This window comes from Pinus tabuliformis, chromosome X, assembly GCF_031772625.1.
Source record: "Pinus tabuliformis cultivar Carrire ecotype Pingquan chromosome X, CPIR1, whole genome shotgun sequence".
Lineage (NCBI taxonomy): Eukaryota > Viridiplantae > Streptophyta > Pinopsida > Pinales > Pinaceae > Pinus > Pinus tabuliformis.
In genome coordinates this window covers 229,136,030-229,142,029 of record NC_142308.1, presented here as the reverse complement: position 1 = coordinate 229,142,029, position 6,000 = coordinate 229,136,030, and positions in this window count along the sequence as shown.

Sequence of the window (6,000 nt, the reverse complement as noted above, 5' to 3'; positions counted from 1 at the left end):
TTTTTTTTGTAGGCACCCACTTAGAGAATGTCCTCTAGATAGTATTGATTTTTGTGTTATTTATGCAAGAGAACATTTGAAGGAGCGATGTCCCTCTTTACCTAGTTTAAAGTAAGTTTATCAAGGGGAGAATAAATTGATAGAATTATTATGTGCACTAGCACCAATAAGTCCCTAGCCATTGAGAGACTTAGCTAAACCTTTAGATCCTGCATCTTAATTTAGTTCTTATTATTGTCAGTAATAATCACCACAATTTATAAATTATATGTTTCCTTGGTAAGCATTTCCTTTGCAACACGTTCAAATTCATCCTTAAAAACAAGGATAGTGAGGACCAAGCTATGGAAACATGCCTACTTATCATTATCCTATGAAACCACACAATTGTACCCCATGTGATCTTCACAAAAAACATATACTCCATAATATCAACAATCATACCCCATACAAACACAAACTCAGTAGATGACACCATCTCAGCAATTGCGACTTCCACGACCTCAGTTATTACAACTATCACCTACTAAACCTCTAAAAACAACCCAATTACTTGTCCAAGTAATCCATAACTTAAATAATAAAGTAATTAAATCTATTTTCAACATTGATTTACATACCTCTCCCACCTATTTGATCACCCTAGTAAATTTATAAGATGTACAGTTAAGGTTGAGAAGGGTGCTTAATAAAAAATCTCTTTTAATTACTAAGGAAATATCAAAGGAAGAGACTAAAAAAATAAATAAATAATAATATTAGAGTAAAGTATACCCATTCAACTTCAGATATTCCCTAGTCATCTAGTTAACCCCACTATCTATAGAGGTTAAACTAGGAAAATCTCATTGTTTGTTTTGAATTTGATTTGGTTATATAATTTAAAATGTCTACATCAAAGTTACCCTACTTCAAGACGTTAAGAAAATCCCAATATATGTTAATACTATTAGAGATTTTTTTTCAAATGAAACCAAGAAGGAACAAAATGGAACTAAAAACTATTAAGTTCATTAGAAATTTAGTAGATCTTATGTCAAGACAAATCTTCGTAGAAAAATATGTAGGTCATGGAAACCCAATTGTTTCATTCCATATTAACAAAATCCTTGTCTCAAATGTTTTAATTATTTAGGAGTATCAATCAACATAATTATCAAACAAACCATCTAAAAATTGCAAGTGCTTAACCTTTGTTCAACACCCATTATTCTAGCGTTAGCAAATAAAACTAAGATCAAACCCAAAGGTGTATTGGATGACATAATTGTCTCCTTGTATTCTTTGGAGTACCATGTTTACTTTATGGTTTTACAAACTAATGTTTCCTTAGTAAGAAATCCCTTGATCTGAGGAAGGCCATGACTAGCTACTGCAAGTGCATTTAATGGTTGTCAATATAGGAACATTCTTATCTCACACAATGATTCCACAAAAAATGTGACTTTATATCATCCTGCTAAAACCACCAGTGAATACACTTTATGGGTTGATAACACAGTAATGATGAAGAAAATTCTCACTCCATATTTATAGTTCATTAAATTATACAATTTCGAGAATCTAGTGAAGAAAATCATATCCAAAATTTTCTTGCTAATTTAGAATCTCTACATAATCCTACTCCTTTCGATCATATCTTTAGTACTAATTTTCAAGAAAATTATGACCCAAGCAATCCACCACCACTACAAATTGTTGCATCATCCATGCAAATTTCAAAATATTGTACTATTCTTATCAAAATTAGTCCAGTCAACACCTAGCATATAAATTCTCAACTCGATTAGTCTAAGAAAGGAAAATTGGTCAAAATGTTGTTGAAACACATTAATGCATTTTCATGGACTATCATGACATGAATAAAATCCATGTCGACACATGTACACATCATATCTACACTCGAGAAAATTCCCACCCCATTATATTGCCTCAAACATGTATTGAACCATCCTTGAAAGTGCCTTGAAAGAGATTATTATAGAGGAGTTGTGAAAGTTTTAAAATTCCAGTTTCATTTAGTTGGGTTCTGATAGCTAGTGGGTTTCACCTATGGTAATAGTTCATAAAGAGAATGGTAAGTGTTAGATTTATATTGATAGTTTAGAAGCCAATAAAGCTACCTTAAAATATCATTTACCTCTTCCATTTATTTATTTAGTTTTGATACAATAGTTGGTAAAGAGTAATTATGTTATCTTAATAGTTTCAATGGTTACAACCAAATACAAATTGCATCCAAAGGTAAGGACAAGACCAATTTCACGTGCTCCTAGGGTATTTTCACCTACATAGTGTTATCCTTTAGGCTCAATGCTCATGCCACTTTTCAAAGAGTAATGTTAGCCATCTTTTCTGATCTAATTCATGATTATGTAGAAATATATATGGATGATTTCTCTATATATGATGATTCCTTTCATGAAGCATTAGGAAATTTAAAGAAGGTTTTTATTAGATGCAAAGAGACTAATCTTTATTAAATAAATTTAATTTCGTGTGTTGAAAACCATATGGATTGTTCTTGGTTGTCTCATATCTTGTGTAAGAATTTTGGTTGTTCCAACAAATATTGAATTCATTACAAACCTACCTATCTCGAAATCTCTAAAATATGTAAGAATATTAATAGGCCATGCTAGTTTTAATAGAAGACTCATAGATAATTTTATGAGAATAGTTGCTCCATTATTGAAATTTCTTTATAAGAATACCAATATTTCTTGAAATGAACATTCCCAAACTAATTTCAAGGTTTTAAAAGGAAAACTTACCAAGGAACCCATCATGAGGGGATCAAATTGGTCTCTCTCATTCCTTATGTTGACAGATTAGTCAGATACAACACTTGGAGATGTTTTGGGACAACAAAAAAATCAATTATCTTATGCCATTTGTTTCATTAGAAAGAAATTAAGACCTACTGAATTAAACTATATAGTCACGGAAAATGAGTTTTTAGAATTTGTGCACACAATTAATAAAGTGAAAAATATATCAATGAGTATCATGTTTTATCCATATTGATGATTCTACAATATGATATTTGATGAAAAAAATATAACTTATGGTATAATAACTAACTATTTTTTTTGTTGTTGCGGGAGTTTAACATTAGTATTCTAAATAGACCTAGAAGAACAAATCTAGTGTGTTAGGTCTCTATAATACTAGTGTTTCCCCCTTATTGTTATTTTTTAGTGTAGCCCCCTTATTATTATTATTGTACCCATGTAGCCCCCATATTGGTATTATTGTGCCCCATAGGATCCCACTATTGTTATTGTTGTGTCGTTACATTATTATTGTTGTGTAGGCTCTGGTTATATTATGACCCCTTAGACTCCTATATATACCAAGGAGGTATTCTCATCTGAATCATCCAAGAATTGCTCATTTATGTGATGTAAAAGGAGGTTCCCCCTCAAAAAAGTTTATTTTGAAGCATTTGATATATTTATTCTTCTATTTTCTGATTTGGTTACATGACATTTGGTATGAGAGCTTTGGATTCTAGTGTTTTGCTACTTCAAACATGTAATCTTGGAATTTTCGGTATAATTTTTTTCTATGAGGCTTCAAAACCTGAAATTTCATCTAGGTGGAGTTGAAATCTTGTTGAATTTCGTGTAAAGAATTCAGATCTTGGTTCGCAACATTTTTTGAGATATGGTCCAAAGAAGTTAGGGTTTTTTCATGCTCCAGAATTCTATCTGAAACAGGCGACCTAGGTAAAATCCTCATAACATTCACTAAAAGCATCGAATTTGAATTTTGAAAAAAATGAATGAAAGTGCACAAACTGAAGCTTGTCTTTTATCATTTTTAGGGCTGAAGTTTGAAACAGTGACACATGGCATTCTGTACAATTTCACTCTAATAAACAAGTCCATAATCAGGTCAAGGAGGGAGATTGGGCATAACTTTATCTTGAACAATCCAGTATATATTTAACTTGTCACATTGGAAAGAAGACTCAGAAGGATACCACAAGAAGAAATTCCATACCTTGGAGAGATGAAATTACAGAGATACAACAGTTTCAATATCAAGCTCCAAAAAACATAAAAAGGGTGTGTATATTTTAAATTTGCATACCTATTGTTTGAAATCTGTTTGAAGTGGTTCAAGGGGAATAGTGAAGCATACATATCAATATTTAGTTTCAACATGCCTCGCAACAAAAATATGTATAGACCATGTAAGCAACTAGAAAGCTCTACTATGATGTATGAAGAAGAGGAAGAAATGCAACATGACATATCGAAATTATAGGACCAAGTGCAACAAATTTCACTCTCATAAAGAGTAAGAAAAAATGAATTGAATGCTAAGATGGATGGTTTATAGAAGAAAATAAAAGGGGAAATGGATGGTTTAAAAGGGGATATGGAAAGTTTAAAAGAAGGCATGGAAGGTTTGACAAAGGTGCTACAACAAAGGCTTCCTAGTGGTGAGAAGGTACCCCATGAAAATCATGATGAGGAGAAAAAGGAATACGAATTATGATTTTAGAGACTCCAATAATGGGTTGAAGACTAACCATATTCCAAATATTGATGTGAGTAAGTTTGATGGAAAGGATTCAATAACATAGACACTACAGATGGAGCAATTGTTTGATATACATGATGTGTCATACACACAAAAGGTACACATCACATCTTTATATTTAGAGCAAAATCAGATTGTGTGGTATCGGTGGCTTTGCTCTCGTAAATAAATAATCACTTGGAAAAAAATTATGGAATGATTGGTAACACATAATGAGAATGAAAAGAGAAATACCGTCTTTAGCCAATTGATAAATCTTAGAAAAAAGGGTTCAATTGCAAAGTACATTGAGGACTTCCAAAGATTGAATATCAAGGTAAATGATATTTCATAGGAGCATAGGATTGATCTCTTGATAGTTACTTTAAATCATAACATCCAACATTTGGTTCGACTTTGGGAACCTAATTCGTTGGAGAAGGCATTCAAGGTGGAAATAAAAGTTGAAAGAAAAATAATGGAAACAAGGAAGTCTACCACTCACAACTATAAGTATGGAAGTGTTGTTGCTCCTAGCCTCCTACAACCTACAAGGTTGACACCACAACAACTAGTGGAAAAAAGAGAAAAGGGCTTTGTTACAGTTGTGATAGAAAATACACTAAGGGTCATAAGTGTGCCGAGAAGAAATTATTTTACATAGATTGTGAAGAGGAGGAAGAAAAGGAACTAGAAACATGAAAAGAAGATAATATACACCAAGAACCAACCCCAGAGAAAGAATAAATGAATACAACCATATCTTATAATGCATTGGCAGAAATTACCACTCCTCAAATTCTCAATATGGAAGGATTTATCAAGAGAAAAAAAGTAATAGTGTTGATCAGTTCTGGTAGTAACCATATTTTATTCATTGTAAGATACCCAAGGAATTGAATTGCTTTCAATATCCAGCACCAGAGTATCAAGTGATGGTTGCAAATGGAAGAACTATAAATTTCTTAGGGAAGTTCCATAATATCAATCTAACCATGGGGGAATATGTATTGAATAGCCTAATGTTCTAATGGGTGGTGCTAATGTTGTATTAGGAGTCCAATGGTTACAATATTTGGGGATGATACCTTTCAATTTTCAAGAACTTTTCTTGAAATTTTATTGGGAAGGAAAGGAAATTAAATTAAGGGAAATCACAGGAAAAATTAGGGAATAAATCAACTATAATGGCGTGAAAAATCTTTTGAAGAAATAACAACGAGGCATAATTGCACAATTACGCTCACTAGATATTCAAACATTGAAATCATTTATTTCTCCATATATCCAAATAATATTGGACAATCATTTCAAGGTATTTGAGACTCCCAAAGGCCTCACACCCATTCTTGATCATGATCATGCTATACGCTTGATTCCAAGAGGAATTCCTCCAAACATCAGACCTTATAGATATCCCTATGCCCAAAAGAGTGAAATTTATTGTATGGTTGTAGAAATGCTAGA